At 45.7% G+C, this 25,869-nt stretch overlaps 1 long non-coding RNA gene across 2 annotated transcripts in view; it reads left to right on the forward strand.

The window, feature by feature from the left end:
- Positions 1–24,314, forward strand: part of LOC140216684 (uncharacterized) — a 167,666-nt gene extending 143,352 nt beyond the window's left edge. Inside the window, exons 5-6 of one of the 2 annotated variants that reach the window (XR_011893264.1) lie at positions 5,746–5,804; positions 24,101–24,314. This is a non-coding gene — a long non-coding RNA (uncharacterized lncRNA). The remainder of the gene's footprint in view (positions 1–5,745; positions 5,805–24,100) is intronic. The other variant, XR_011893263.1, reaches the window with a different exon arrangement.
- Positions 24,315–25,869: the final 1,555 nt, after the last annotated feature.

The raw sequence follows: 25,869 nt of genomic DNA on the forward strand, positions 1-25,869 counted from the left end.
TTTCTCGGCAACTACTGAGCCCATTTGGAAAAGGTTTGCTGCATGTAAATGTAAATTTTTCCAACTGTGTGAAATACATACGCACAAACACAAACACGCCCAAACAGATAGTGTGTGTTTCGCTTGTGTTTGTTTGTACGCGGAACGTTTGGGAGCACTGAAATCACGGCGCGCAAACGGGCATGCCACATGGTATTTTTTTTTTCGCGGGCATCTGCAGTAAACAGGAAAAAAGTAATACTGAATAGATAGAATGTTAGAACTGTTTAATCGGACGTTTTGCAAACCGCTCTACAACTTTCTAATTGGAATTCCTTGCTTAACTTCGTTGCTGAAGTTCAGAAGTTGGCTAATTTTGACTAATTATGCAGTTAAGCAGAACACAATAAACTCGTGTGACTTACTACGTACAATACTGGCCAACATGCAATTGGTATGCAACATGCATCGGCATATCTTTAAACTCTGCCTTGTAGGTGGCATTATTTACCTGCAGATGCGGTATACCAACAATACTGCGAGTGAAATTCAACGAACCAACGAGCGCGGCAGCAACGCAGGCAGCTGTGGAACGGCAGCGTCTGCGAGTCGATGCTCCTCCACGCACATGGCAGCCACGCGGGCAGCAATCGCTCAGCGCGCTTCGCATTACTGGTAATCGATGACGCGTGCCTGCATCAGTGTCGCCAATGGCCAGAGGGGCGGCCCACGGTGGTGGCGAGCAGGAGAGGAGGACGCGCACCGTGCGTGCGCTCGCAACTGAAACGACGCGGCCATCGAGCTTTGACACGACTTTTGCGGAGATCGTCACCGCGAATATGTCCCGCTTGGAGCATTGTGCGAGCGTAGGCCTTTTCGGTAAAATTTCACCTAAGCTCGAGGAAGCAACGCGAAGCGACGACCAAGAAAAACAACTCCAGGCCGTCCAGCAGGTCATCGAGGCGCTGGCTGGGCAGGAGCCTGGCGAGCCGGCAACGGCGGGCGGGGATCCTCGCAGAGCACCCACCACGTTGACGACGTAGGCCACATCCGAAGCGCACCTGCGCGCTTTACTGCAAGTTGAATAAACGTTTTCCCAATACAATACAATCCTGCGATGCGAGCGATAGTTTTCTTTTGTGTATCTACAGTATCATAAGTCACAAGTAGTACATAGCCCCCACCACATTACGGTTACTGGGTGCGTTACGTGTGCTTTAACGAAAGCTATAAGGTTATGAGCATAAAAGGTACAGAGGAGGGTCTCAAGATCAGTGAAGTCGTATCGGAATCTTTTATTCGCAATAAAATGCACACAAATGAAATATGCAGCTACACTCAGTGCGAAGAAAAGAAGAGAATTTATAAAATTTATTCCCAGAAAGTAATAGAGCACAGGCCCCAGACACCGTTACAATCACCAACTCAAAAGAGAGAGAAAGAAAGAAAGAAAGAAAGAAAGAAAGAAAGAAACAGAAGAAACGTCAAAAACGTTTATGTACTAGGAAAGCCAAGCTTTTCGATGACTAGTCTTTAGCCTTTTAACGAGCTTCGTAAGGCTCTGCTCTTTCGCCGGTCTGTTCGTAATTTCGCTCCTATCATGTCACTTCTGACACAGCTCCTCAGTAGTGCCAATCATATATCGTCGGGCTCTTCGGAATGAAAATACGCGTCGTCCAGTCTCCGCCGTCTCTTAAGTTCTCCCCCTATATTGCGCCATTACAACCCCAAGGCGGTAACTGAAGTACACACGAATGCCAGCGCTGTCGGCCTCAGTGCAGTTCTTGCACAACAGAAACTTGGCTTCGCCGAATATGTCGTCGCATATGCCAGTCGAACGCTCACGAAACCTCAATCAAACTACAATGTTACCGAGAAGCAATGCTCGGCAATATTTCGGGCTCTGGGCAAGTTTGGTCCATACTTGTGTGGCGGCGCCTTCGACGTTCTCACAGACCACCACCCGCAGTGTTGGTTGTCTTCGCTAAATGACCCATCAGGCCGCTTTGCACGTTGGCCTCCTCGGATTCAGAACCATGACATCCGCGTTGGATACCGCTCCGGCCGCAAGCATGCAGATGCTTACGCGCTCTCCCGGTAACCTCTCCCTGCCGAGGCTGGGTGCCTCTCCACCTCTCAACGCACGCTGTCCTCTCTAGACATCCACACCGCCTTCTCAGCACAGCCCCACTATCCATGGGTGGCTTCACTCATTGACGTTCTCTCCGAGGCACGCACATTTCCGATATCTCAGGCATTGCGTGGTCAAGCTTCGCTCATCGTTATTCCTGACGGCTTCCTGTACCGGTGCAACTATTCACCAGATGGTCGGAAGTGGCTTCTAGTCACACGACGAAAGCTGCGCTCCGAAATCTGTGCGGCCTTTCACTCAGACCTGCAATGTGCTCGCGCCGGCGTCTTCAAGACTTACGAACGCCTGCGGCATCACTATTTCTGGCGTGGGATGTACACCTTCATTCGCCAGTTTATTCATGCTTGCCCTGGGTGTTAGCGACGAAAAAAAGAACCTTCATCCTACAACCGGTTCTTTACAGCCGTGTCCTGCCCATCCGTCCGACAGCGTCGGCAGTGGTCTGTATGGACCCTGCCATTCACAACTGCAGCCAACCGGTGGGTTATCGTCGCCATCAACCACATTACACGGTACGCCAAAACTGCCACTCTGTCCATCGCCGCAGCACGGGACGTCACATCCTTCCCTTTCAACCAGTTTATCTTTCGACATGGCCCTCCACGCGAACTCCTCGGTGACCGCTGCCATGTCTTCCTATTTGGCGTGCTTGAAGCCCTGCTTCATCAGTGCGACATAGTTCATCTCACAAGCACGGCCTATCAGCCTCAGACAAACGGCCTCATTGAGCGGTTTAATTGGCCTTTGGGCGACATGCCTGTGACCCATGTTACGCCCAATCAGGTAAACTGGGGTTTGGTTCTCCCCTTTGCCACATACGCCTAAAACACTGCTGCGCAAGTCACAACCGGGTTTTCTCCAGCCTTCCTATTGTACGGTCGCCAAGCGTGTCTACCATAGACACTTTTCTGCCTCGCCAACCCGATACCTCCATGTATGCGCCCATTTGCGAAGCTGCCCGATATGCCGAAGAATGGCGTCAGCAACCCAGGCGTTTCACTACGACCGAAAAGCAGCGCCAGAAACAGATCCGGGACGATCACCTTCCCGCCGCTGCTTTCCTTTCCAGAACACTCTTGTGATTGTACGTACAACTCCACGCTGCTGGCGCGTCTTCCAAACTGTTCCATAAGTATGATGGGCTCTACCGTGTGGTCGAGCGCACATCTCCCCAACTACGTCATCGGACCCCTTACCCGCCTGCCGATCTCGATCCGCTGCTGTGGACGCGATATCGTCCACGTAGACAGCCTCTAGTCTTGCTTCGACCCTCCGGTGCGCACCTCTTAGATCGCCAGGATGTATCATGCTTATTCCGCGAAGGCAATTGCAATGAAGAATAGGAGGACAGCACCGGCGCAAGCGCGATCGCCAACGCACTGTGCGAGACAGTGCTCGACCTGAACTATTGCTCTTCGCTGCGGACCTCTCTGGATTCACGGTCCACGTCCAATAAACATCTTTTCCCTTGTATGGTTACCTATGCCTGTAACGGTGCTGGCCCTATCAATTCCTTCCGTTTTCTTTTTTCACCATGGTGTTAGGCTGCTGAGCCCGAGGTCGCGGGATCGAATCCCGGCCACGGCGGCCGCATTTCGATGGGGGCGAAATGCGAAAACACCCGTGCACTTAGATTTAGGTGCACGTTAAAGAACACCAGGTGGTCGAAATTTCCGGAGTCCTCCACTACGGCGTGCCTCATAATCAGAAAGTGGTTTTGGCACGTAAAACCCCATAATTATTATTTTTTCACCAATACTTAAACGTCTCTTGCGGATATCAACTACCGACGGGTAATGCTTCCATCCGCTTTAAATCCCAGCGCTTCTGGAAGGTGGACGCTTCTTACGCGGCTTGCTGGGAGAACGCCTTCGCATTCCATTAGGATCTGCTGAGTTGTATCCGGATTTATGCTGCAGCACACACGTGCCTCATATTACGCATATTTACTCTTGCATGTTCTTGTCTTGAGCAACCAGCTCGAGTATCAAATCTCGGTCACGGCATCCACATTTCGATGGGGGCGAAATGCAGAAACGCCCGTGGCACCGCGCAATTGGTGCACGTTAAAGAACCCCAGGCCCAGTTGGTGAAAATTAATCCGCAGTCCCCCACTACGGCGTCCCTCATTATCTGATCGTGGTTTTGGCACGTAAAGGGGGCACGAAACCGTTTCGGACATGGAGTGCTCACCCGTGCTCACGTTTCAGGTTGGTTACTTGAATCTTGTCTGAACTGTAGCAGCCACTGTCTCTTTGCGGTGTCGCGCCCCAATGAGCTACTCTCGTTACTAAAGCGTTGCAAGAACTTGTTTTCTTTATGCATATGTCGGTTGCGCCTACTTCTATCCGGTGATATCGAACCCCGGGCCGGATGTGCTGCATAACGTTCTCGCAACTGCAACGTATTGAATCCGGCCATGACGAGATTCGTAATGACCTGCGAGCACTGAAGACTTGGCAGGCGTCCCCTGATGTCGAGCTAAAGCAGTTGTCCACTAGGCTCCGGGCAGTAGGAGTCGATACTGTTTCAATGAAACGTTCCGTCAACAATACATCGCCCGAATAACTGAACATAGGTAAAGGCATTTCCAACCGTCCTGTGAAGACACGTAAGATAGACTTCGCCGCTGCAACTTGCTATTCTTTGGAATCACCGATGACAAAAGCGAATGATGGTCATCATCACAATCAGAAGTCATTGACATATGTAACCAACACCTTGGCATCACTATCGATCCAGCTCAAATAGACCGCGCGCATCGCCTCGGCCAATACAACGGTGAAAAGAATAGAGCGGTCATTCTCAAGTTCGCATTTTTTTTAAGAATGAGCCGCGCGTAATAGAAAAAGGCTACAAGTTCAAGAGCACTAATTTTGCTGTTCGTGAGGATTTTTCTACGCAAATCCGTATCACTCGACGCAAACTCGATGACTCCGGAAAAACCCAAAACGCGCAATTTAATCTAACCCTCGATAAATTAAGAATCGATGACAATGTAAGCACATACGATACAGCGTCCACCGCTGTAGTTCCCCTACCGCGAAAGAAACAACCTAATTCACCACATGAGCCTATCATGCGCTCGCACCTATCCATATCATTAACTAACATTCGTAACATTCTTCCTAAACGCAATGAAATTTCGTCATATATATATATATATATATATATATATATATATATATATATATATATATATATATATATATATATATATATATATATATATATATATATATATATATATATGTATGCTTAGATGACGGTGAATGCGACATATTGGCACTTACGAAAACTTGGCTGCGCTCTGAAATTACGGATGGCGAAGTTCTGCCTGATTCTAACGTTTACATTATCTATCGCAAGATAGGGATAACAGAAAAGGTGGTGGGGTATTGCTCGCCATCAAAAAAGCGTATCACGTCATTTCTTGTGCCGGTGCCTTGGAGTCTCGAAATTGTGTGGGTCTGCATATTATTTCCCCAATCGAATACAATGTGTTGTATTTGCTACAGACCACCCGATAGCTCCTACAATTTCATTTCCGAATGACACGATAACATTACCTCGATTCGATCCAAATGTAACAAAGCTGCCATTTTTTTTTCTAGGTGACTTTGCTTTCCAGACATTGAGTGACAGAACTTGCGAGGCCAATCACGTGCATCTTGTGAGTTCGTTCAACAAACACTTGATTTTTCACTTGTGCAATTAACCCACCAACCAACTCGTATCAATAACATTTTGTATCTTGTTCTATCATCCGAGAGGGTCAACACTATCACTTTTGCGGATGGGTTCAGTGACCACCGGTTGTTACAATTCACAGTTCATACACCTTCATGTTAACGTCACCTGGAAACTAAACAAGTATTTGATAACAAAAGAGCAAACGTCAGCGTTATTAACAGTGGTTTGGAAAGCTTCCCGTCGTCATTCTTGGCAACTTTTTCTGAGCGGACAGTGAACGACAATTGGTGCCTGTACAAACAAAAATTAATGGAATTAGCAGATGCGCATATACCAAAGGTATTATTTCGCGTTAACTCATCGAAACCATGGTCTAGTAAAGCTCTTCGTACTCTAAAAAATAAAAAGAAGCGTCTCTAAAGGACTGCCAAACGTGTGGACACACCTGTATCTTGGAGCCAACATAAGTATTGCGATGTAGCCTACTGCAATGCCATGTGTCAAGCCAAGCAAAAGTATTTCTCTTGTGATTAGAAATCGCTCCTTCCAAACAACCCAAAAAAGTTTTGGAAAACAATCTCTTCCGTTAAACATTCCGACATTTCACAACTACTTGATAGTTCTGGCTTGCCGATTGCACGAGAGCTTTCAGCATGTATCTTTACAATTACTTCACGGCCGTATTTACAAAGGAAGACCATTCAAAAATACCAACACACATCGAACTCGATTGTCCATATATGGCCCCTACAATATAGCAATATTATAATGCTGAGCTGATCAACAACTTCAAGATGTCAAGTTCTTCCGGCATGGACGACATAAACGCAAAAAATTTAATATATACGGTTGTACCCTCTAGCACACTTCTTTTTCGCTTGTTTCCAAAGTCCCACTCAACAGGGGAAGTTCCGTATGAGTGGTGGGTCGGTAAAGTTATACCATTTTTTGAGTCTGGCGATAAAACCACTGTTAACAATTACCGTCCAAAATCACTACCAACCATTCCCGATAAGCCAACAGAACACATAATCTTTTCAAACGTAGCAAATCACTTGGAAACTAACAAGATCTTTAAAGATCAGCATGGTTTTAGAAATGGATTATCATGTGAAGCGCAACTAATTGAATTGACTACAGATATTTTCCTAAACATCGATACGGGCCCACAGACAGGTTCCATTTTCATAGATTTCGCTAAGACTTTCGATCGCGTTGTTCATTGCCGTCTCATAGGTCAAATTTCCTGCTTAAACACCGACTTCATAACAGTATTTTGGATAAGAAATTTCTTGTCATTCCGTAAGCAATTCGCCGTCGTCGATAACTTTATTTCCAGTATCATCTGGTGTAACATCTGGTGTACCACAAGGAAGCGTACTCGGACCATTTCTTTTTCTGATCTATATTAACGACCTGCCATCCCAAATAACGTCATCGATTCGTTTATTCGCAGACGATTGTGTGATCTGTCGTGAAATCTGCTCGCCTTCCGATCACGTCGCTCCCAGGTCTGTGTTCCAGCTCTGATCCCCCTGGCTGCCCATTGGGTGCCCTCGACATCCCGCCCCACCTGCGCTATCTCAGGCGCTCCCCCGAGGCCTCGGTGTGCCAGCAGTGTCTTCCTTGTCGCGCCCAGCGCGCTTTCCTGCAAGGGTAACAAGGAGCTAGTGCACGCTCTGGTACACGGCATTGTAGGTGTAGCTCAAAACTGCGCAAGATATATATGTGTGTGTGTGTGTGTGTATAGGAAGCTTATATGTGAACCGAATAATAGTGTCGACCCATAGGTACTATATTTACAGCACGCTGAGCTCTCAACGGATCAGAACATTCAACAGATTATACTCAGCCATTCAGTGTGCGCCATTGGGCGCCTCCTGCCCATTCTCGATCCATCCTTCAGAGTGGTCCTAGGGATGCGTGGTCCACAAATGCAGGCACGTGTCGAGCGGCGAGCATCGCTTTCTTCCTCTTGGCATCGCGGCTCGCACTGATTTGCTGTTTTCGTGGCGGCATAGCTTGTGAGCAGTGTCGTGCTTAGGCATAAAAGATTGCAATAACATAAACATCGGATGATCTTGCGCGCTACGCTAAATGAAAGTAAACACAATAGGACGCATCGGCGTTAGCTGCACAGGATTGAATACATACAGCATGACTGAAACTTGGATTCACATGGATTACAACCTGTTCGCTGGATCTGCATTATTATATTTTCGCTCTTTTGTTACTTCCATCTTTGTGTTGGGACGAAGGCCAGTGGCATAATTGAACGAAAGAGTCCTTTTTGCTAAAACTGCGTGAATAGAAAATAAAACGCGAGGAGAAAAGAAAAATAAAATCAGGAGAAGGGACTTCAAGAGACAGAGTGAAGGAAGGTAGCTCCACGAGCATCATTGTAAACGACAGCTGACTAGGGCATGAATACATAAACGAGTCAAGACCGAACTAGGAGCGCATATACCTAAGCCAAAAGTACAGAAATAAAAGCGCAACGAGAAGTGGTCGGCAAGATATGACTCGATACGTTGTGCACGCGGAATAAGAAAACACAGGCGCGAGATGGAGGGCACGATTAGGTCCCCATCAAAATAAATCAGCGATTCTCTTCCTCCCTCCATTCGCGAAGAACGAACGCGTCACTGTGGGGGAGGAACTCTGCAATGAAACGGTGTGCGAGAAAAGAGGAAAACGAGGCAAGCAGAATCGTTGGAACGAAAAGAAGCGCAAGAGAGGCGTTCAAAAATGAAGTGAAATTCACCGAACGAGGGACGAGAACCCTGTACGAACAGAACTAGGAGAATGAAAAAAAATAATAATAATTAGAAGCCGCAATAGTGCGGAGAGATCGGCGCAAAGTCAAATATTCGCAAGCAAATGCATAGACGCCGAAATCGAAGCATTCAAAAATAAATGACGACTACGTTCTTGTGGGAAAAGAGTGCGTATTCGGGCAAAATAAGCGGGGATTTCTCTTTCTCGAATGTGCGCGCTGCGTTTTGTGTTCTTAGCTTCTCGAGCGCGCACCTCTCGTGCGAGTATTTTTGCTCGCAGCGGCGCTAAACCTCTTAAATCTATACGGGCTCCATTAATCTGACCAGCTGCATGGGAACTTCTCGACCGCACCACGTCCCGTCATATTGCGAGCACTGAGGAACGCCCGTGCAGCTCAGGGTTCGAGTACCGCCTTTTGGCAGGGTGCACGGCCTGCGCAAAAGCCAGAAGGCCGAATGTTGCAGACAGAATGCGATCACGACGCGACATACTGGCAGGTGACCCCACAGAGAAGAGCAGGAGGCGCCTTTAGGCTCGACACCGTGGGGAAGGGGCCAACCAGGCTCTTAATGGGACCGGGCTGCTCTTCTGGAACGTTCGATCCCATCATTGGCCCCGCATTTCTCGTTATTGAATAGGTGCGAAAGACAGGAACAGGAGCCTACGCATGGCACGAGGCGGAGAATGCTTCAGTACTATCAAAACGCGCGGCAGCCAACACAGCCGCGTGCCAACTACAGCGGCTCCGTAACGGTGACGAAGATCACGACATTCGACTTGTTCGTGTCGGTGAAGGTTCACCTCTAATAAACACGTTTTCCCAAATCCACAACAAAGCTAAGCTACGGTGCAATCCCGAAAGTCTGCAGCAGAAAAACGAAAAGACAGGTCGGTGCTTCGAGCCAGTTCGGAAAGCTGACCTTGCTCCGGGCCTGTTCGCTAGGCATAACTGCACCCTGCAGCGTCGTTGCAGGCTCCCAATTTGTGCCCTGCAGAGCTTAGTTTTGGGAAAGATGGTCGACCTCTACCCTGATGGCTGCGGCAATCGAGGACATAAACAAAATAAGAGAGGCCCTGAGGTCGCGTTCTTGAAGCGGGAAATGCAACCACGTTGGTGTGCCACCTCTCTTTGCGCCTCCAATCAGCTCGCCGGAACAGATAGGCGCGAGCTTTGAACTTGCATTGCTACGACCTGCCAGAAATGTGTGCTGCCGAATAAAGCCTATGAAACTTCTCTAGCAGTTTTAGTGAAGCAGACGCGCTCCTGTACTTTTCCGTGGCACGTGACGAAGACCCGGACCGTGATTACTTGAATGTCTCTGTCGCTGGCCGACGCTCAGACTCATCGACCTTTGCGAAAAACAGCGCGCGACTCCCGCGACACTTTCCCCAACGCGTCCGTGCTGGCCGGGGCCTCTCCTACGCTTTCCTTTCTCCATGACCGAGGATCGGTATAGCACAGATGGTGAGAAGTATCATCTGCTTATTACTTGACAACCGGTACCACAACAAAACTTGGTAGAAAAATGCTAGCACGCCACGACATACCATATCGTGTTGGGAGCGGCCCTTCCAGAAAGCAACGCCAAGACTTCTTACCAACAAACACCCACGAGCCACGACTACAGTCTGCAGGCAGCCGATTCCTTCTTGGCTACGGGCAATGCGAATAAGACATGCCACGGGACGAATGCCCCGCGCGTTAGCGGGACGGTGGCCTGAACGGTGCAGACGCAGCAATTCTCGTGGTTTCTCTCGGTACTCTCCTGCTTCGACAATATCCTCTGATTGCTCGCAGTCGTGGCCTCGCCTTATCGCGTCTCCTCTGGCCACGTTTTCGGTGCCCGTACAACTGGAAGTCAAGTTCGGCAGGCGTTTCGCAGTACAGTGACTCTCGCAAGTTCACGCGACGCCTGTAGGTGGCCTTATAGGCTGCGCTCGGAATACCACAAGAATTACCGACTTGCTTGATCTCAGCAGAACGAAAGTCAATGAATATAAGTCACGCGCCCGACAAGCACATTACCAAGCGTATTACGTGAATCCCACCCACCATGGCAAATGGTGAGCGCGCAGCCCTTCTCGACGACTTCAATGCACTATAAAATACTCAGAGAAGCGTTTATCTCCTATCCATAGAACGTAATGTTTTAGACATTGCACACATCCTATAGATATCCATATTCCTTCAAACAACATTGCAAATACGTACCATGGATAATCTAGGTCACATCCAAATCTCGTTGCTGTAACGTTGAAAGGATACGTGACCTCTAATACATGTTCATTTTGGGAATGCAGGAGGTCCATAGATCATCTAATGGATCTTTCCTGTTCACGCTATAATGAGATGTATACCTGCAAGTGCCACTGCAGGTGTACTATCAAATACAAATGAAATGCGAACAGCAGAGCGTGTCGGCGAGGCACAACTGGGGGGGAGCACAGCGTGCGGCATCGGCCAGCCATCATTGTTCACATGCACGCGCACCTGGTTTCGAGGCGGGGTTGCTTGTCCTGGTGCGATTACGTCTTCTGTATTTTGTCTGAAGCTCGTACTCTCACCTCGCCACTGCAGTGCCATTCCTAGCTGCGATTACCGTTACGGTGGCCAGAACTCTGGGCGAGAACCCCATGCCGACGCATGCGCGCAATGACTGGCCGACGACATGCATTGTGCCGTCTGCTTCGGCCGCCCGCTCCACATGTCGTTTGTCCTCGGTGGCACGTCTGCTGGCGCACACTACCGCCGCTGTCGGCAAGTGAATTGGTCTGCAATGCTTTGTTGACGTGCAAACGTGTAAATCTCAGAATATAATTGGAGACACTCATGAACTACCTTTCTTACTATATGTAGTTCTAGCGCTCACGAAAATCTAAAATCTGGGCCCACAGTATCGTAGATCTATACTTTGATCATTATGAATAGTTGCAAATACTGCAATGGCTACATGAAAAGAGTTCAGTAAGCATTAGGTAAAGCACAATAGTGAGACTCACAATGTCATATGAACTTTACTTTTTGTCTATACAATTGATAAAGTTTTATTACAAGAATGATTGGCACCTAGCCAGGCACATTTATGAAGGTATCAATTGCAAGTTCTAACAGTATACAAAGCGGTTAAACATGGATGTAAAAGAACTATAAAGCTTCAATAAAAACAAATCCTTGAATGTTCAACTTCACTAAAACAAAACTAATGCGAAAAGGGTGTTAGCACTCAGAAAATGACTAGCAGTTGCAATCTCACAATTATTGCCTTTCATTATTTGTCACTGTTCTGCTTTTCACATACGCTCCTGCAACAGCCCAATATGGCTGCAGTAAGTACAAATAAATAAATAAATAAATAAATAAATAAATTGAAACGATTAGTCGTAGGTAATGATCGCACATACAAATGAATGACTAAGTGCATGGCCTGCACGCACGTAGCTGCTTCTGGTGCAACGGGATTCAAGATATATAGAAAGCCAGTACTTTCTAGCTACCTTTAAATATATATACTAAAAGAAAATCCACAAAAGCGGAATCCCCACATGGAATGTGTATCTTGATAGGCCCAGGCAGCTTGTCCCACCGCGAAAGTGCCAAAGACATAACGCTGCGATATACCCAGAAATAATCATTGCAAATGAGAAATATCCCTGACACTTCAAGAGAAGCTCCAGGAACCAAGCGATACAACTATGTCTGAAAATGAAACCCCAACACGTTGCCCTCAGGACAATTGTATACGCGCTCCGCAAGGCGAATAAACGGAAAACAAATTCTGTCAGAATCTCAGCTCTAAATTCCAGTACGCAACTGCACAGTGCTGTCTAGTCTGTACGTACTTGGGCGATGGTCAACGAAACAAAACTCCCAAAAGACACGCCGATGAAACACATTTCATGCTGCGAGTTGATATAGTCGCAGATATTGTAAGTTCAACCTTCTTTTTTCTTGATAATCTGTCGTATTATATCGGCAAGTTAAAGATTACATATATTTAAAAGTGTTCTAAAATAGATATAACTAAAGAAGAAAGCACTTGTGTATGAGAAAATATGTGCAGAGGCCGTGCGTGATTGCTGCTCATTGGCACGTTGCGAAAAAATAATGGGTCATAACAAATTATGGGCTTTAGTACTCCGAATTGAGTCTTTTCAAAATGAACAGATGGATATTTCGTAATTCAACAACACATTCTCTCTCTCATAGGATGCCGAAGACGCACATGAAGGGGAGAAACAAAATAAATCCCCCTCCACAGTGCTGGAACAGGCAATTGAGAGCGCGACTTTTCCTCTCCCAACATCTCACTGTTGGGCATATCAGAGACAGTCCGTTCGTATTCCGGCGGCATGGTGCGTTCATCTATAGTCACAGCGCAGAATGTACGAGCAAAGTGCGAAAGCTTTGGATGTGCAAGAGATGGCCAAATCACAAAGACGTTCGACGTCCTTTGGATGACCCCGACTGCCATGTGCTCGTGGAAAATTTTATAGATCTGATCTCGGATATTCGGTCTTTCGTGGTACGTCCACTGGATATTTGTGGTTTGCTGGGTACGGAGATGCTTGGTGTCGCGATGCAAGTAGGAATGCAAATACGGGCCTGTGCGTCTAGGCTGTGTGAGCAGCTGCCCGCTGTCGCGCTACGCCTTCGCAGTGGCGTACGAGTGCCTAATATCCGGAGACGTACACATGGGCAAGACTAGCTTCAAAGGTGAGCGATTGCAATGCGGTAGTATTACCAGAATCGGCCCACCCGTGCCTTTGATAGCTCGGCCTCCGAGATCGGTTCGCATTACAAATGGCATTGAAATCCTTCCAAAGACGCATATCATGCGCAGGTGCCAGGATTTCCCACTAAGGTACCACTTTGGTTCACAGTTCGCCATTACGTTGTCTCCAGGAATGGCCGGGTGGAGACAGCACCGGCCATGCCACATTTTTTAAAGAAATCTTCGCTTTGGAAAAGTGTATTAAGCGCTGGACATCGATGACGTAAATAGATGATTTCGATTGGAAGCTGGCGGAAGTCTACGCCGTGCAAACGTTTCCGCATTAGTGAAGCTCGTACCTGATTAGGCAAACAGGAACGGCGAATGATCTTAACGAGAGTAGGAGACGTAAGGCGAAGCAAATGAAGATCCACGTATGCCAGGAGCTAGAAGTTCGCGGAATTTTCATTACCTGCCAGCATCTGCGCTAACGACGGATATTGCTCAGCGATTGAGAAACAACCTTCGTTGAAGTTCTTTAAACTTTTCTCACTGCGATAACGCGAGTTGAATTTCTGATTTTGGCGGAAGAGTGAAAACCTAAGAAAAGACAGGGCGGTTAACCAGAGGGTTCTGGCAGGAATTTGCTGCCTATGATCTCAGCGATAAATCAAATAAAATATCCGTTTAGTTTTATTATTTTATTCCGTAGCGAGCAGCAAAGGCCAGCGTACTGGCTAAATGAGAAAGGAAAAGGGTGCTGCGTGTGAACCAACAAGCGCCAGCAACGAAAAAGAAAATAATCTGCGATAAGAAAAGCTGAGCGTTACAGGCTCAGAGCCAATTAATTTCTCAGGCAGAAAAGGGGCTGCCACTGCTAACCGCGCTTGTCCCTTTTGACGAGGAGGTGCGCGTCTGCGTCCTCCGTGTTTCGCGCTTCGCTGCCTCCCGGCTCCCCTCCTCGCAGCACTGACTGCGCTGTATAGAAGGCCCGCTTTGATGATCTGTCAAAGCTCCGACAGTTGCTTCACTTTTGTTCTCGGTTTACGTTTGTTTCTTGATTGCGTGCTCCCAAAGCAAACAGGCGCGAAATCCACGTAGTGGGGGAAAGCTTGCGTAACGAGCCGTGTCACAATGCCGTCTTTTACCTATATTACCGGCTGCTTGTCGTGTCGACTTGGGAAGAAAAAAAAAGAAGAAACTAACAGCATTGAGCAGTCGCGCATTGTACTAAGCGCTGGCTTGAGAAGATTTGACGCGACCGAATAGATTCTTGATGCTTCTGAGACTTTGCTACACTCTCACTCTCAATCAATGACGCCATAAAGACCCGTTCCAGCAGAGACAGTATAGAAAACTGCCTAAAAAGATGTGTTGTCTGGCTAGTTTGTTCGTGACATGGAATAAAATTAAAAGCGCTAAAAATACATGGACAAAACACAGAACAGAGCAAGTGTTGGTGGTGTTCATTGTCATGTTTGTGTTTGTTTAGCGCTTTTGAATGTATTTAATAGTATAGCAAATCTGCCCGTGTTTTACTTGTTTGGCCAAGTAAAAAGCGGAGGAGAGGCTGGAAACGCTCTCTTCTCACTAGTCCACTTACCTTCTATATTTGTTCTTCTGGAATCTAAGGCACGTGCCAGAAGAGCAAATATGATAAATAGCTTGCATGCTGCTGTTTTATTTTGTGAGTCGTGATAAACCCCGTACTTAGAGATTGCACTGAAAAAACAATCACATTATATTTTTTACTGATAGTCGTAGCCATATATATGAGTAGAATACATGATACATCAGAGGCCTTGGACTGGCGTGGCGAAGACTTTGTCGTAAAAGGGCGGACTAACGTCTTCAAGCGGGAAGACTTCTTGCTCTTCTTTCCCGTCATACCCACATCGAGCCAAGAAGCAGGCAATCTTACAAGTGTTTGTTTAGGCAACACTGCAACTGGTATAAAACTTCTCTTCATTGCTACCTGTCGTTGTTGTTGTTGTTGTTGTCCTGAGTGGCCGTGGCACATGTCTCCGGCTCGCAACATCTTCGTCTTCTTTCTCACCGTGAAAAAGTAACAGACGATTCTGCTTGAGTAAACAACACCTTTCAGTGAACGCGATCACAAGACGTCATATATTTGATGAACGTACACTAAGGTACCAGCGGAATAGTATTACACGAACTGTTACAAAAGATCACATTAACCTTCCGAAAAGTAATCAAAATAGCAACCAGAAATAGCAAAATATTCTCACAAAAGAGCAGAAGCACCAGTTTCAGAGACTATCACACATTGTAGAAGTAGCAAATACACTGTAGTAAAACGGGATTGCAATGTCCTTAATAGCATGAACCATCGCTGTCACTGCTTTGTACACGGGGTGAAACTGTTAGCTTTCTTTTTCTGCCAATTTCTCGTTTTTATATAGTATAAGCTTTTCTACGCGTCGCCGCCATGAAAGTCGTAATCGGTATGCACATGTTTAATGCGTTGGAATTAGCAGGGCGCAAAAAAGGGTATGTGTTTGAAGTGTGGGAAGGCGCGATCACGTGGCAGTAAGGCGACGGGAAAGCTTGATTGAGAATCGCCACTGATATTTTCACCTGCACGTCCGTATTTGTACAAACAATTTGACGAAACCCTGCGAGTACACGCAGATCCTGCTGCCTGATCCAAATATGCCCATAGGATCATTTCAGCAGTAAAACACAGGAAAATAACACAGAGGCGAAAGAAAGACAGTGCGGTGAAACAAACAAATATCATGTTCGCAATGCATTTCACTGCGGGACAAGCGACAGGCAATACGGCGACTAGGACACCTTCGCAATTCCGCAACAGTATGTTCAGTGGAACACAAACCTCCGCCTTGTCTACTCAGTACGTCACGTAACATTTTTCTCACTCTCCTTCAAAAATAATAAAGAAAGAAAAAAATAGACACGCGATGCTAAGCTCGAGAGTTCGATCCCAGCCGCGGCGGCCGCATTTCAATGAGGGCCATATACCAAAGTGGCCATTTACTTAAATTTATGTGTACGCTAAAGAACCCCAGATGGTCACAATTAGTCCCGACTCAACCACAATACTCGCATCTAAATTCCTCTTGGAACAATAGATTGTGCACCACTAGAAAGGCTCAAGTGTCGCTCGAGTGCCCCCACTAAAGTTTACCTTAACAGGTCTGGTCTCGCAATATCACCATTGTGTTATTTCTCCAATGAGAGTGAATTTCTAGAACATTTCTTTTTAGCATGTCGCCGTTTTGAAGTTCAAAGAAAAAGATTGTTGGAAGAAACGTTACGTAAACTTCACTTAACGTTGATTCTCCCGGTCGTCCTTTCCTTCGGTACTACCAAACTCGGTTTTAAGCACGAGAGCGTTTGTCATTCGCTCTGCAATTTTCTTTGTGACACTAAAGGAATCTAACGCTAGAATTTCCGTTTCCTTTTTCTTTTCTCATTCAAATGGCGTATTGTATAGCGTAATATGTATAGATACATTAGGGTACATATCTGTATCACATAAATTTTCAGTCACACAAGTTCGAATTGCCCGTTTTTATTGAAATCATTAGGTAACAACAACAACAACAACGACTCTCCCACAACTGTGTGCCTCATGATTACGTGCTTCTGGCACGTAAGACCCTAGACTTCGTTTTTTAAAGGCAGTTCAACCCTGATGAAGCAGTCCCGGTGCCTCTTAACCACATGAGTTCATAATTTTCGTCATGATTTTAAGTGGTTGGCTTGCTTTGGCTCTTCCCCTTACTTTGTGTGTTTCTATCTGGCTGCACTTTGCTGCACTTTGCTGCACTTTGAGGGTGACCTTGATACGTGCCCGCACATACTATAAAAATTTTGGAGGGCCCTTAAGCTCGGCTTTTAAGAGTGGAACGCGATATTATTCAAAGATTTCTGACTTCCTCTTAAGCTTCCAGGCAACTGCAGCTTATATAAGCGTAATGTTTACCGGGAAACGCTGGCGGCGAACGCCATGCACGAAGGCGAGCTTTCTGGTAGAAACGCGGCCTCTTCCGTGGGCCGATACCGGCGGTAGTACACAGGCGCGCCAGAAAAATTACGTAATTTTCAGGTTTTTGTTTTTGTTTCACACTTTTAATGCGTAAGCCTGAGAATATTTAACACGAAAACGTGCGCTGTTGCTGTTTTGCTTCAGCACATTTGTTCGTAGGCTGTCATTCACAAAATTCCGAGGAATAACTTTGTCAAGAGTGTAAGGCAAGGTGTGAGCGACTTTAGCGATAAAATGGTGTAACAAAATAACCCGCATATACAACATGTCATATAGCAAGGCGTGGATAGCAAAGCGTGGCATATACATATATATAAATATATAGGGAAATTTTCGCTCACGTACAACTCCACCGACGCCGGATCTTCTGCGACAGGGGACCCTTAACGCTATCGCTATAATAAATTACACTGGTGAAAGTCGGTTTCGATCTGGGTTCCGCCAGCACAGAAACCCGATGCTCTGTTGCCATTATGCGCCACGGACTAGAGGCTGCGCCGAACGCATGCATAATATAGGTGGAATAAAACACTTTTACCAATTTCTCTCATGAAAGCCAGCGTTTTGCGGAGCTTGGCGTGTTAGACGCATCGCATACCAATAATTAAAAAAAATGAGCGCACATCTGACGGTGAAGACGGCAAATGCGTTCGAAGCCAAATTTCATTGCGCGTCTCTCATGGTGCTGATGTGTTGTGGGGGTAAACCTTTATTGTGCTTGAACCTCATGTTACAATCCTACTGGTGAAGAGCGCGTAGGGTCGCCGGGAGTTTGTGGCCCTCGACGACCCTCAGAGCCCCGTCCACCAGCCGTGTTTGGTCGGCTGGGATTGGAGGTAGACACGGCAATCTCCATCTCTCGAAGTCGATATGTTGCCACTCAGAGGGTGGCTGGAACTCAGGGCATATGGACATTATGTGCTGGAAATCGGCTCCAGGCGAGCCGCAGAGCTGTGGCGCGTTTCTACACAAGGTCGAGCATGTCGCCTTTAGTGATTGAACGCGTTTTAACGCTGAATAAAAGTTCCACTACCTTTACAAGGTCCACCATGGTGGCTGAGGGACGCGTTCGTCAATGAAATTTGCATCGGGTTTTTTGGCGTAGTGCACAATTTTAACGCGATAGCCTTAAGGGTCCCATGTCACAGGATATTCGGTATCGACGTGGACGGAGTTGTCCGTGAGCAAAAATTTCTGCATATATTTACGTATATGTACATGCCAAGCCTTTTTCTATATGACAAACGGTATATGCGGGTTATATTGTCACATCATTCTATCACAAAGTTGCTCATACCTTGTCTTAAATTCTAGACAAAGTTATTCTGATAATTTTGAGAATGACAGCCCCGAAACAAATGCCCTGAAACAAAACACCGCCAGTGAATGTCTTTTATGTTAAATCTTCTCAGACCTAAATATTAAAAGTGCGAAACAATAACAGAAACGTACAAACGATGTAATTTTCTTGGCGCGGCTGAGCACAATCTGCGCGATCGGCGCACGCAGGAGACCGCGTTTCTACCAGAGAGCTCGCCTTGAGGGGGGGTGTTAAGGCGAGCTCTCTTTTTGCTAAGGCGTTCACCGCCAGCGTTTCCCGGTAAACATTACGGTTACATGAGCTGCCGTTGCCGGGAGGCATGAGAAGCAGTCAATGATCTTTAAATGCTATCGCGTTCCACTTTGAAAGGTGAAGCTTAAGCGTCCTCCACTTTTTTCCTTGTCGGCTCATAAAAGCCTCGCGTACACAGATTTGCACAAAGCATGTGATCTGCATAATTTTTACGTGCACTGCAGGACGAAGGCCTCTCAGCAATATTTAAGGTTACGCCTGTGTTCTGCCAGCGGACAACAGGCCATATCTGCAAATTTGCTAATTTCAGCACACATTTAGCTATCTGCCGTCTTCGACGGCGCTAACCTTACTTCGGCGCCCATTCCCTGCTCTGCGCATAGCAGGCCAAGCTCAGCTCCATTTATCGTAGCGCAGGCGCCCGTTCCTGCGGCGAGCGTCGGCATAACCGAGAGAACGAGCGAAGGAGGAAAGAGAGCGCAGCGGGGGAGGAGGAGGGTACGGCGAAAGCCTGAAACGAAGAGTGCAGTGACGATGGCTACGAGATGGCGCAAGAGTTGCGCGCGTAGTCTGGGAGGTCTGTCTGCGGCGGCTGGTGTGAAAAGCCCACGCGTCACTCACGCACTGGTTCTCGCGGTCTCCAGATCAGTGAGGCAGTCGCGGCAGACTTCGCTCCGTTTGGAACGTGCCGCACGAGACAGATTTTCCGCGCCAGCCAATATATCGTGAAATGAAAACACCTACAGAACGGCGCTTAATTTTCGCATTGGGGAGTACCGTAATCGTCGGTGAATTTTCCTCTTAATGTCAACTAGAACATAGGCTATCCCCGTTTCCTGTCTGATCCACAACGATATCTTCGAGTCTGGTAATGTCATGTCTATCGTTTTTCATTCTACCGCCCGTTACGCGGATGTTGGAAACTGTATTGGTCTTATAGAAGCATTATAGGCCTCGTGCCTGATGACGTTTCTGTTTGTGTCGAACACAACTAAGCTTTCTGGAGGCAGATGAACAAGTTTAATAATATGGGTCTACTACGTTAGGCAATTTGCAAATGTAACTCCTAGACATTTCTATTCGTTAACCTCAGTCAAAGCAAAGTCCTTAGACGAATGCTTGTTTAAAGATCCATTTTCTTATTTATAACATGCATAAAGACGAATTTTGACCTGTTTCGTTTTATAATAAGGCCAATCGTCTCACCTCTTGAAAACACATGCAGGTCTGTTTGTGCAGACATTCCTGGTCATTTACACTAAGGATGGTGAAAAAATTAAAAAGAAAGAAAGAAACGTGCAGCTCCTATGCAAACAGTCCGAATTTACTACTGACGCATATATTCATGCGTGATGCCTTTCATACTGGCCAAGAAAGAAAAAGAAAACGTCCCACAACGCTGCCCCCATGAACTATCGATATCAGGAAGGCGTTTGACACGATAAATCCTTGCATTTTATTCCATAAGCTAGAGCCATTCGGCGTTAATAGTCCACCTCCCGAACTTTTTCGCTGCTACTTGCCTAATCATTCCCTAGTTGTCTGTGTTAATTATTTATTTATTTATTTATTTATTCAATACTGTCAATCCCGTCAGGGATCGTAACAGAAAGGGCATTCAAAAAAGTACACTGACATACAAACATGACAATAATAACGGTTTGGAAATGCACATTAATACACAGAATAAACTTATACATCAGTAGCAGTAAGAAAATATACAATCAGGTTCACGCTGCAAGATTTGGGTTGGACAGATAAATGTGTTAAAATGCAAAACAAAGGTAGTAGCCATGTGATACTGACAGTAAACAAAATAATTACTGAGATGTGAGTAGATCGTTTTCAACAAGCGTGATAAAAGCAGTTAGTGAGGAACTATTAACAGAGCCCACGTTCAAAGCGTTCCAATCGCGTATAGTCTGTGGAAAGAATGAGTACCTGAAAGTGTCAGTGCGGAATGAATACTCGTTTAGTGTGTGTGGGGGGTTATGACGTGTTTTCCTCGTTTGAGATTTCGTTATGTATCGTGAGGTATCCAGATTTAATTGATTATTTATGAGTTGGTAAATGGTTTTAAGGCGCGCTAGTTTTGCTCTGTTTTGGAGGGTTAGCATCCCGGCTTGTTTGAGTAGCTCTGTCGGTGAGTCTGCTAGCCTATGTTTGTTAAATATGTATCTGAGCGCCTTTCTCTGAACGCCTTCAAGTTTTTTGATCAGCTTGTTAGTGAAAGGAAACCAAACTACGTTTGCATACTCTAGTACCGGTCTGACAAATGTTTTATATGCTAGTAACTTTATATCAGATGGTGCTAGTCTGAGGCGTCTATTAATGAAAAATAACTGTTTTAGTGCGGTTGCCGTGACTTTGTTAACGTGAGCATCCCATCTGAGGTCAGAGGTTAGTAATATGCCTAAGTATTTGTATTCACAGACAGAAACGAGAGGAATGCTGTTTAGTGTGTACTGAAAGAGTGATCTATGTTTTTTCCTAGTTACAGATAATACAACAGATTTATTAACGTTAATAGTCATCTGCCAATCTTCACACCATTTGGTTACTGATGCTATGGCGTTATTTAAAGCTATATGGTCGGCGACAGAGTTAATTTCCTGATATAGCACGCAGTCATCGGCAAAAAGTCTAATGTTGTTGAAGATGTTAGCAGGAAGGTCGTTTATAAAAATTAGGAATAACACTGGGGCTAAGACGCTTCCTTGTGGTACACCTGATGTGACATCAGCTGTTACGGATTTCACAACTCCCCCAATAAATTAATTTCCAGCGGTGTTCCTCAGAGCTCCATCTTAGTTCCATTGCTTTTCTGATCGTTCATAAATGACTTGCCCAGTGTACCTACCAATTCAAACTGCTTATTATATGCCAACGATACCACGTTATACTCATCTCAGAACACATTAACTGCTCTGCAAGCCACACGTAATACCGACCTCTCCAACGTCGGCACGTGGTCTACCTTAAACCAACTGCGTATAAATCCGTTAAAATAACGCTTGTAATGTTCCATAGCCCACCAAAAGTAATGGTAACTCCAATAACCGTTTCCTTGAATAACTATAGACTACCAATATCTGAAAAAGTAAAAGTTATTGCTGTTACCCTTTAGAGACACTTAAAACACTAATTTCATGTCATATCATTACAGCAAAAAGTGTCATTTGGTATTCATGTTCTCATCAATACGCGCGCATACGTGGCGACAGGTATCCTTACTTCATTATATCATGCTTATACAGGTATAACGTACTGTTTCTCTACATGAGGAAACATTCATTTGCTTCATTTTCAGCGTTTGTAAAATTGCAGAAGGAAGGTCGCAAGCTGCCAATGTAACGGTCTTCAGGGAGCCAATCAAGCTGCCTAGAGCGGCATTTAGCCCTGAATACCATCCAGATATTCTGGATAAATAAAGATTTTTTATTTATTTATTTATTTATTTATTTATTTATTTATTTATTTATTTATTTATCTTACTCATCTTAAACGTTTAGAACACTTTCAAAACGAAGCAATAAAACTGATTACGTTTAGACCACTGTGCTGCCTTTCCCTGCGTATTTATCAACTTCAATATATGCTATCACTTTTCACGTTTCACTTAATTCATCATGACATACCTACAGATGTCCTCTCTTTATGTCACGTCGTTAACACATACAACCCTGAATTTCCTGAACGGAATAACCATATTTTACCCAAAATCACTTCAAATTATGGAAAAGGAACACTCATATTTGGCGGCATAACTCTTCGGAGTACAGGTCCTACAGACATTAGGATTACCTCTTTATTGTATTTGTTTAGAAAAATTGAAAATAAATTTTTTAGAAAGGCTACCTTCGTTGTGATTTCTTCTATATTTTGCGGATGCGAGTTTTGCGATTTTGTACCAATTTGTAGAATGTTTAATTTGCTTCCACTCTTGGAGCTTGTATTGATAATAAAGCGCTGTTTGCGTTATACTCACTGCACATGAAGCGTACGTACATGCTCACACGAAGTGTACGCGCAATCTTCTCATAATTTACGGATTGTCAGGTTACTGGTGCCCTGACCAGCAGTAGCAAGGCTGGCGGCAGTATCGTGTGTCAATTTGTTTAGCTACAATACATCGCGTTTCTTTTGTCACGTCAGTGTTATTGTCGAAGGAAATCATCAGAAAAGTACGAACGTTAACGATTACATCGCTACCAATGCTTTACGTAGCAGTTAGGTACAATAGGTCTGCGCGCTCACGTGATCATCGGAGTTTACAAGCATGCCTGTTACGTTAAGCATGCCTCTAAATCGCAACCGCGACTGGCCGAGAGAGAGGGAGAAATATGAGCACATAGCCAAACAATCGTCAAGCGCTGGAGCTAACTAGTTTCTTTAGCATGTATACTGGGTCAATAGCCACTGATTAGGCGCGAAAAGCAAAGCTAATAGAAGTTTGTGTGAGTACTCCTTTAACGAAATACTTTCGTGTTGAATTGTTATAAATTCAAGAGTTATGTAACCTTGCTATTGTGCCTTTATGCATCTGTTAGCTGATGATAATGAAATATACTTATTTTATGAGCAAAGCTCCGTATCTTATTATTTATCTTGTGATTTTCCATGTATATATCATTCTGCAGTATGAAATCGCTTGTTGGATACATCCTGCTGCTATGTACATCATTATTTTGTATGCATTGCAAAATGTGAGGTCCCCCGGACAGTTCTACTTTGGGACCTACTAATTTGCTGCTGAAATTGTATGCTTGAGGCGCTATAACATAAACCTATCTTAAAACTTTCTATTCAAATTCTGCAATCAGCCCTCGACGATTGGTGAAACAATTTTCGGGCCACCCCCACTGCGCCTGTCTGTCACGCGACGTCACGAAAACCGCGAAAACGCCCCATCTCATATGATGGGTGCACATTGATTATGCATGGTTAGACCAAAAGAAAGAAAAATAATAATTTCTGATTCGACGCCCTTGTCGCCATTAGCGAAAAAAGCGTCGTTTGACTTATTGCTATTCGTCAAACGTTTTCGGGCTGCGTCCACTTCGCCTGTCTGTGACGCAACGTAACAAAACCGCGAGAACTCAGTGCGTCAAAGTGACTTGTACGCGTTAAAGGCGCATTAATATGCCGAACAAAACTTATTTTTTTCTTTTTCTGAACAGACGGAGACTGCGCCGCCCTGAAAAGAATAGAAGATGGCTTCCCGCCGATCGCTCTGGCGCTGGCTGCATGTAGCTGCCGGGGAGCATGGATTTGTTTGCGTAAAATAAACATTTTTGCGTGGCAGTATAAAGTTATCGAGACCTTCCGTCACGTATGTGACATCACTGCCAACTATTATTTGCTGCGCATCCATTTTAGCAGCATTTTTAACCGTCCGTTGCACGCCACGGCAATTTTAGTCCAGCCACCGCAATCTAAGTAAAGGGAAGCGGACCAATCGCAGACGCCAGCCACACCCACCTCACCCGGTTATCTATTTTCAGTGCGCTGGCTCGGTCCCATAGAAACCCTCTCCACTTGAGCGGGCTCCTCGCCTCTATTCAGCAAATTAGATAAGAGAAACTGATTAATGTAGGTAATGCTATTCGCTTTGAAAGCAAAAAAAAAGTTACTTCCTATAAACGAGAAGCGCGTTTAATTGGGCTCTTCAAGCAACCCTGCGGGTTGCTTGAAGAGCCCAATGCATACGTCGGTGCTTACGTAAATCTGTCGTCAGGAGATTGGAACAGCTTTACGCTATAAGGCCCCTTGTTTTTCTTTTCCGCATCAAATAAGCAAACAAACACACATGGGCAGTACGCCTATCTGGAACCAGTTACTTGATCCCGCTATTTGTTGGCCGCTTTCCATTGTAAAAAGAATAGCAGATTCAGTTAATGAGGTTTACGGGAAGGCCTATGTTCTGTAAGTTAATGAGGAGCTAGCTATACCCAACAATCTCAAAAGCCTTACAGAAATCTAAGCAGCCTCAAAGTTGACCTCCTTTATGATAAGACGAAGCTAACTCGTGAATCGCTGTGACCAAGAGTATCACTTTCGACCATTTTCTTCTTTCATGTAACAAAGACAGAACATTGTTGTCTTCCGGGAAGGAGGTGACAAAATGTGTCACTAACCACTTCACGCAGTTGCAGGTCATGCTAACGATATAAGTCTGTAATTCGCGATGTGTAGACATTCATTTGTCGTTTTCTTTTTTTCAACATTGCTACCACATGTTCCACACACCACTCATCGGAAAGAAAGATTAGTTACTTGTGTTATGGCATGTTCTAAGGGCTCGCGGTTCGGTATACCTGCATAAGAATAAATTGAGTGATAAAACCACACGGAAGAGGCGTTATCACGTATTTATTTATGCAGGTAACTACGGAGCGGAAACTACATGGCTGGAGGCTTTCGACACGCATCGCCGACGAGGAATCGTTCGACGGATATCTGAGGCAGTGGAGTCGCCGAATACTGCCAATGTTTTTCAGGGATCTTTAGCATAAAGCGAAGCAAATGTCCCGTTGTCTTGGCATAGGATGACTTTGAAGTAAGCTCAGCTTTTATGTGCCACATTATGCCAGGAGGTTTCTTCTGGCAAAGCACAGCTTGCTCTAATTACGTGCCTCGATTGGCTTGCATCACACGCAGCGAGCGAGATTTGACGCGACCAACAATAACGCCACGCCACGCGGACTCCCCCAGTCGCGGTGTGTATGCGCTCGAGCCGTCGGCTGTGAGGCGCGCGATCTGGAAGGGGGCTTATCAAGACGCTTATTTTAGAAAGCGACGCACGCCACATCGCTGGCCCCGCTTGTTCCGTGCGACTGGAGCGCCAGGCGCTGTCCAAGGCTCGGCGAGCGTCGAAAGGAACCAGGTGTTCTCCTCCTCGCATTGAGCGCTGTGTCCTTTTATAGGCGACCAGCAGAGGGCCCGATGT

This window comes from Dermacentor andersoni, chromosome 3, assembly GCF_023375885.2.
Source record: "Dermacentor andersoni chromosome 3, qqDerAnde1_hic_scaffold, whole genome shotgun sequence".
NCBI lineage: Eukaryota > Metazoa > Arthropoda > Arachnida > Ixodida > Ixodidae > Dermacentor > Dermacentor andersoni.